Genomic DNA, 8065 nt, shown 5'->3' with positions numbered 1-8065 from the left:
TGCCATCATCCAAGCCTGGATGGCAGCTAACGGCCTATGTCTCAATGGAGACAAGACCGAAATACTCCTGGTAGGTATTAAACAAATCCTCAACAAACTGGACAGCAAATACTCCTCATTCATTAAAGACAACACCACCATCACCATATCAGAGACAACCAAAACTCTGGGAGTCTACATAGACTCCACCCTATCTATGTCAAGCCGGGTTAGCGCCATCGCCTCATTGGCAGCACTAACAACTAAGATCATAAATGCGGTCAAACTCTACCTTTCCCCTAAAAACTGTTTGTCCATAGCCAGAGCCAAGGTAGGTGCAAGACTGGACTACTGTAATGTCTTGTTCCTAGGCACCTCTGCCAAGAACCTAATTAGAAGCTCCAAACCACACAAAACAACGCCCTGAGAGCAGCCCTGAGCATACCCAAAAGGGAGCACATATCCCAAGTCAGGAAGGACGCCCATTGGCTCCCAGTTAAAGAGTGCATCCTCTTTAAAGCCCTCTCAATCACACACGCGTGCCTAGCTAACACAGCACCTCCCTACCTCTCAGAAACCATTCACCGCACCACAACAGAAAGACCCAAGCGGACCCAACACTGCAACCAGCTCTCAGTCCCAACCTTTAAAAGAGCCAAAGCAGGAGGCGCTAGCTTTGTAGTCCTAGCGCCAAGAAATTGGAATGCACTACCACTAGCTCTCAGAAAAGAGACCTCACGTGCAGTATTCCACAAGGCTCTGTAAACGGAACTCTTCTACTTGCCACGCTACCACACACGCACCATCCCAAAAATGTAACAACTCCATATGACCCGCTCTCTTCCAATCACCACTGCCGCTGTTTGAATATGAAGACAATCTGCAAACTTACAGCAAATTGATATAAACTCTATATAAACTGTATGTAAAATGTATTTTATTAGTTGTTCGTCTAATCAAGTATCCTGTAGCAACGCCACGATGCCCAAGGGCCGCTGTGCGCTTTAAAAATACAAATAAATAAATAAAATAAATACAGGTACAGGGGCGCAAGACAAAACAGCTCTGTGTCACAAACAGATAAAAAACAGGAGCAGTAATTTGGGGCGAGGTGGGGCCAGTTCATGGGTTTGGGGAAGTCCACTCTGCATGAAGAAGTGAGTGCAGTTTTTAATAAGTTCAATCAACTGATATCACTGGTGGTCCACAGAGCATCTATGATAATGATTTGCCCACTTTTGGCCTCTCCGTTCCCACTGGGCGCATGCTCTAACCTCTCGTCAGTGGTGCCCCATGAACATTGTACCGAGGGCATGAACGTGCAGGCACTCCGAACCATGACCCAGAGACACTTTGTGGTGAAATGCATCAGCTGTTCAGATGTTGGACAATACAAAAACTCCAAATGTCCACATGTCGCTCTGCAGTACAGTATGTTATGTGGCATTTGCAAAGATCGCCTGTGCCACTATCGTGCCACTATCAGATGTCTCAATTATCCACCAGGTTTCACTCCAACTGAGGAGTATCTCGGCTCTGTAGAGCGATAACAGAAGCCGATTGGTACCCAACTTAATAGTACTCATTTTATAGACCTCTGAGGAATTGAAGGACTAAGTGAACCTGCTCGAATTTGAACCTACGATCATGAGGTCAAACATAAATTCCTATAGTGGAGGGGGAATTAGTCCACTGAGCCAGAGAGCCAGCTAAGCTCACAGTAGTTTAATTGCATCAGCAACAGCGCATACATGCACAATGCACCCAATGGGAGTAGTTCTGAACTTTTTAGTTATTCTCGTTACACACACCCTATGTCCGCTGGGAGAGTATCCAAAAATATCAATTGACTTTATTTACCACATACAAAATGTTAAAAACATACACATTTTGTTTTACTCCAGACTATGATGAATATTTTTTTCTCGTGACAGGGGCACACACACATCTTTTTGCATGTACCAAAAACCTGCTACACTATTTTGCATAACAATGTAAAGTTGTTCTACTGCCTCTTACGGTGAAAATCTTCGCACGGTGAAAATCTTCGCACACTGGTCATGGCATAAGTGAGCTCCCAACATTTGATGAAGTGAGAGCACACACTAAGGTAATCTTGATCAACCAGTCCACCTATGATATGACATATCAAAAAAAGTCTTCACATCAACACAACCGTGTTTCGGCCGTTCTTGACATTTACAGAACAAGTCTTAACTGTCCCTGTTAGTTGTCTTAGGCCTTCTTCAGGACATGCATCATTGTAAAAAGTCATTGGTCCGCTCCTCACTTTTTGTGGCATGCAAGTAACCAAGTACTTCAAGAACCCATCAGTACTTTCCTTGGATTTGATTAGTCATGTTTTGCTTTCCTTTCGTGCTTTCACAGGATTCTGCATCCGTTCCGCTAGTGCCATCTCTCTGTGTCCGAATCAATCTGTCCTCACGTACATTGGCGCCTCGCCAATGTTGGTTTGAGAATGACTAATCCCCCACACTAACGTGAGATGGGGGTTTAGATTCTATTAAAGACAAGGAGGCGATTATTATGCATTACAATCTTTACTCTGAAACCACAGCAGCAAAGAAAAAACTTTTACAAACAAAAAAGTTTCAACAACAGAACTAGATAAAGTTCAATGTCAATGCATGGGGAACTCCCCAAACCATCATGGAGGATAGGTCATACCCTGCAGGGGACCAATGAGCAGGGACCCTCCTTTATATATGTCCATTACTCTAACGCCAACCCCTCTTTCTGCAGCTGACTTGCACCAGACGCCCAATGGAACGGTTGAACTGCGTAGCGCAGAGAAAAAGGATCCAGCGAAACCGGAGATCTCAACCTTTCCGCAGCCTGAAGCAATGAAGAAGTTCTTCTGGATAGGACTTCTCACCCGAAATCACGCACTCCAGAACTTGTAACTGCGATCCACACTCCTGAGCAGAACCTCAACTCGTACCTGTAAGAACAACAAGCAAGAAGGGTGGGTGGTTGGGAAGAACAACAAACCAAAGAATGTTCTCACTCGAACCACCTGTGTACATGCGTATCACAATTGTCATATCATATCATATCATATCCAGGGTGGGTGGGAGGGATAATAATCGCCTCCTTGTCTTTAATAGAATCTAAACCCCCATCTCACGTTAGTGTGGGGGATTAGTCATTCTATGACAAGACAGGAGGCTCATATTATGCAAGTTCAAAGCCCTTGCATCTCATTAGTAAGTACAAAATGATCCAATATAATAGATAATATAATAAAATTAAAGGAAAGGTAACATTTTTTAAATGCTTTCATTAAATCAATCTGTTGACCAATCAGAGAATTGCCCAAGACTAGGTTGCCCGAAAAGCTGTCTTATAAGGCAAAGTCAAATCCACTGCAAGAAAAACAGGAATGTGCCAAATCCAGCGTTCCTTACAGGCCACCAAAACCAACTGGTTAAAAGAGGGGAAAACATTGAACAAAGTTTTCCTATACTAATAGGTTAGGACAAAACCATCTGAAATAAACACCTATGTTGTTCAATCAAATATTCAAAACACTTAAATTCGTACCATTTTTGGGGACCTAGAAAGCAAACCAATGAAAACAAACACCTAGCTCTCCTGGAGATAAAGAAAAGTACCCCATAGGGGTGAAAGTCTTATAGGTTCCATCCCATGCATTAAAGGAAGATATCGCATTAGAGACAGGGCATGTCACAGAACTACACTGGGGAACCAAGAGGGAAAGACAAATCTTCAAAAGGGTAAAATGGGAGTAAAAAATCATTTTTATAAATTTTGTAATAGGACAATCCATCCTGAGCGGAGCTGAAAAGCAATAGAATTAATCTACAATTGTCTTCAGACATATGTGTATACTAAGGAGGGAAGTCTTCTGGAGGCAGAAGCAGAATGGAAGAGAGGGCCCCACCTGAGAAGCTAAACCCGTCAAACCGCCAACACGGAGACCCTCAGACCTCCCGAACTCTTGAAGAAGGACTCTGCTACCATGACAAAAGGCAGATATTATAAACCTGATCCTTAAGAGGCCAAACTTGGCAAGAAGAAAAAATGTATCCGACATCCAATCACTACCATTATAGTGATATCTAAACTCCTTTGTAGGTATGCCCGGTGCTTGAACCTTGATCCCTCCTCCCTGGTGATAAATCCCCTAGCGGATCAAAAGTAACCGAAGGAGGACACCAAATTTCCAAAATCTTAGCAAGACTCTAAACTGCAAAGAACTGATCACTAAATGGTTAAACTGAAGGTGTACACCAGAAGAGGTCCAACCTATATTTCAGCCAATTTGCAGATCTTTGAAGCTCACAGCACCCTGAGCTGGCACCTTACTGCAAACAAACTCTTGTGAAAACCCCAAAGGTCCACCTGCCATGCAGGTGACTATGATAATCAAGTCATCAACCAAATATATATCCCAGCACTCTGGTAATCGTAGCGGCAGACACCGTCTGAAAGTTAATGTATAGACTCTGGAACGCATCGTGATAGAGGGTCATAACGTGGATGGGGGATAGTATCACTCCCAGACCCCTCTATCCCACCAAGGGATATTGAGCCTTCCCAAAAGAGGAGAAACCTCCCCCACTTATCCAAAGGAAAAACCTTGCAATCCAGAAAGAAAACTACCCTGAGGACCACATTAAAGCCCCGCTTTACACCGTTAAGAGAAATAAATACCCACTAGCGCCTCTAACCAATCCCCTGACTGGACAGACTCCAGTTAACTTATTGAAATACCAGAGATTAGCACAAAGGAAAGTAACAGACGGGAGGGAAATGCTCAGTGCGAGTCTGCACTGGTCACCCGCCAGAACTCCTGTAAAAAGGAAAAAACTGAAACCATTGGATACTCCCAGAGGTGTAATATTATGATGCAATCTCCCCCAAGGATGGCAGGAAAACTGAAACCATTGGATACTCCCAGAGGCGTAATATTATGATGCAATCTCCCCTCTGGATGGCAGGAAGGGGAATGAGGGGGAAAGAACTCTGGTTAATTATCAATGCCCTGTAAATGCAAGGTTGAGAAGAAATCTGGGACCACTGTCCCCTCAAACCCTGAGGTCTGAGTCACTGTATTCATGTGAGGCTGACTGGCCACTAAGGGAATCAGGGGAAGGAAAAACTAAGCACCTTGTCCATAGCAAAACAGTACTTATACAGTACTACGAACCCTCAGGTATATGAGTGGTGCTTAACACTACTACGAGCGTTGTGTGGTGTGAGGTGTTCACTTATCGATCTCAGCAGGATAAAAGACTGATGTAGACCTTTCCAAAATTAGGAACCTGTATCAGAACGGTCAGCACGGATATGAAAACAGCACTCTAAAGAGGTTAAGCAACGCTCATGAGGGTACAGAAGCCTGCGTGTACTCCTCGAGCAGAGGAGAAGTTGCAACACACTGTTAGACGGTTAGCTGAACCATAGGCCAAGCTTTGGGAGGAAAAACATGAGGCAGGCGCCAGCAAGTTATTATTTGGCAACTCGTCTAACTGATACCATCAAGTGTTTCCAAACACTCCATCCAAGTAAAACATGGTTGCTCAACTTGTCATGTAAAAAACTGAACGGTTACCCTCGAGCTGACCCTGTCTCCACCAGAAACCAAAAGAATAAGGAATGTCCAATGGGACAAAAGTAGGGGAGAACAAACGTCCCCACTAAAGAGAGCCTTAAGCCCTACAGACCTCAATAGAGGCATAACGCATCATCTTTATTCTTCCTCATGTTGAGAGAAAATACTGTAGCTTAATCAGCACTGGTATTGGGTGGAGCAATTGAGGTCGGGAATCAAAACCTAAGGAAAGGACTGAGTTGTCCTGAAACTAACTAAGGTAAAGGGTGACAGAATTTTTAACTAAAAGATGAATGATAACACCAGATAGATGGTTAGAGAGGAAGGTACAACCCCATATGGGTCTGTTTACAACCACTTCCACACTCTTTTCTTTAAAGCACTTAATAAATAAAGAATATATAATATATGAAATATATATAAAATATCCAAAGAAGAGGGGTTACGCCCTCACAGGGGACCGAATCCCCGGCCCTTATATAAGCTGATACTCACTGAGCTTTCTGGGCCACTGACAATTCTGAAAAAACGCAAATGTGTTCCAGTCAACACTTAAACATATTGTTTATCAAAGCGTACACTGAGCAAGTGCACCTCAACTGCTCACCCCAGCAGGGTGAGGCAACCAATAGTACACGAGGGAGCACCTCGCAGTAGGAACAAGGCGAAGCCTGAAACCGAGCAGGTTACTGCACGCCTACAAGACCAAACAATGGCGTCAGCCATATGCAGCACCTAAACAAAGCTGCCAACCTTAAGGAAGGAATACACTGAGCAAGTGCACCTCCAACTGCTCGCCCGAGCAGGGCGTGATAATCAGCAGTACACGAGGGGGTAACCTCGCATTAGAACTCAGGCAGAGCCTGAAACCGAGCAGGTTATGGTGCATGCCAGTTAAGGTAATTACCCAAGTTGCCCACTTTAAGGGAGGAAACACTGAGCAAGTGTACCTCAACTGCTCACCCTAGCAGGGTGTGGACACAGCCGTATACAAGGGGACCCCTCGCAGAAACCCCAGGCAACCTTGCCACCGAGCAGGTGACTGCACCTTTCCAGGGAAGATAACCCAAACAAAAGAAAACTGTCAAGTTGAAGGTAGGATACACTGAGCAAGTGCACCTCCAACTGCTCGCCCGAGCAGGGTGTGATAATCAGCAGTACACGAGGGGGTAACCTCGCAATAGAATCAGGCTGAACCTGAAACCGAACTTATGGCACCTACAGTGAAGGCAAAGCACATAACTTAAGAAATAAGTAAATGAATAAATAAACAAAGAAAATAAAATAAAACTGCAGACTGGCAGTGCATCGGGCTCTTGCGCTGGATGGTCAGACTTTGACCTAACAAACCCACAGTCTATCAGTAAACATTCTTTCTTTCCAGCACTAAAGGTAAGGAAATGTGTTGTGTCACCAGGGATACGAAATTACAAACATTTAACAAAACCACATTTTTACTATTAAAATGTTTGTGCTATAATCTTTCTGAAGAAGTCATGAACCGACCAAATGCCCATTAGGAAATCCCTGCTCAACTGAGCAAAAAAGGTGACAATCAAATACCTCCATTGTAAAATATAATTATTTAAAATATAACAATTAAAATATCTAATCTTAAAATATACATGCGCTTGTCTGCCGCGAACCCGGGTCTTCCTGCATGGGAGACCTGCAGCTCTATATTTGAGCTAACTTGGCTCAGTACTGAAACAGAGGCTTTTGTTACAAACATAAGCCACAGGGGCAGGCCGAACCCAAAGCCTGCAGCACCTGGAATCCCCAGGTGACCATAAATCTGTGAAGGGGCACGAATTCAAACAGGCGAAATGAAGAGGGAACAGTGTAAACAACACTGCTCTCGCGCACGCCGGGAGCGAGTTGATTAATGCACTAGAAACACCTGAGTTTACAAGCGCGAGAAATTTTTAAAGAAGAAATAAATTAGAGAGCTCCCTGGAACTCACATCCTCATGGACTGTAGTCCGAAATTCAACCATTGCACCACTGCTTCAGCTGAAACAGGAAGTATGAGCATAATACATATTTTCTTTTTGAAAGACACCAAAATGAAACCAACGGCCGCACGCGGCTATCCAGATACATTGTATCAAATACACAAATTCCTTTATAATAAAAGGTAATTAACACATATTTACCATATAAATAATATATGTCATATTCAAACTAATAAAGCCTACTACTGACAAACAATGTAAGACACAACTGAAAGGGGTGACTTAGCTCTGTGGTGTCAGCAGCAAAGAAAGAGGGGTTGGCGTTAGAGTAATGGACATATATAAAGGAGGGTCCCTGCTCATTGGTCCCCTGCAGGGTATGACCTATCCTCCATGATGGTTTGGGGAGTTCCCCATGCATTGACATTGAACTTTATCTAGTTCTGTTGTTGAAACTTTTTTGTTTGTAAAAGTTTTTTCTTTGCTGCTGTGGTTTCAGAGTAAAGATTGTAATGCATAATATGAGCCTCCT

At 43.6% G+C, this 8065-nt stretch overlaps 1 long non-coding RNA gene across 1 annotated transcript; it reads right to left on the bottom strand.

The window, feature by feature from the left end:
• Positions 1 to 2521: 2521 nt before the first annotated feature.
• LOC138467884 (uncharacterized) lies at positions 2522 to 7833 on the bottom strand. Its single transcript, XR_011268162.1, has 2 exons — positions 7735 to 7833; positions 2522 to 2941 (listed from the first exon to the last, which is right to left on the bottom strand). It is a non-coding gene; the product is annotated as an uncharacterized lncRNA (long non-coding RNA).
• Positions 7834 to 8065: the final 232 nt, after the last annotated feature.

Source organism: Ambystoma mexicanum, chromosome 4q (assembly GCF_040938575.1).
Source record: "Ambystoma mexicanum isolate Mex_15411 chromosome 4q, UKY_AmexF1_1, whole genome shotgun sequence".
Lineage (NCBI taxonomy): Eukaryota > Metazoa > Chordata > Amphibia > Caudata > Ambystomatidae > Ambystoma > Ambystoma mexicanum.
Note: the sequence above shows the minus strand (reverse complement) of the source record. Positions and strands in the feature narration are given on the sequence as shown.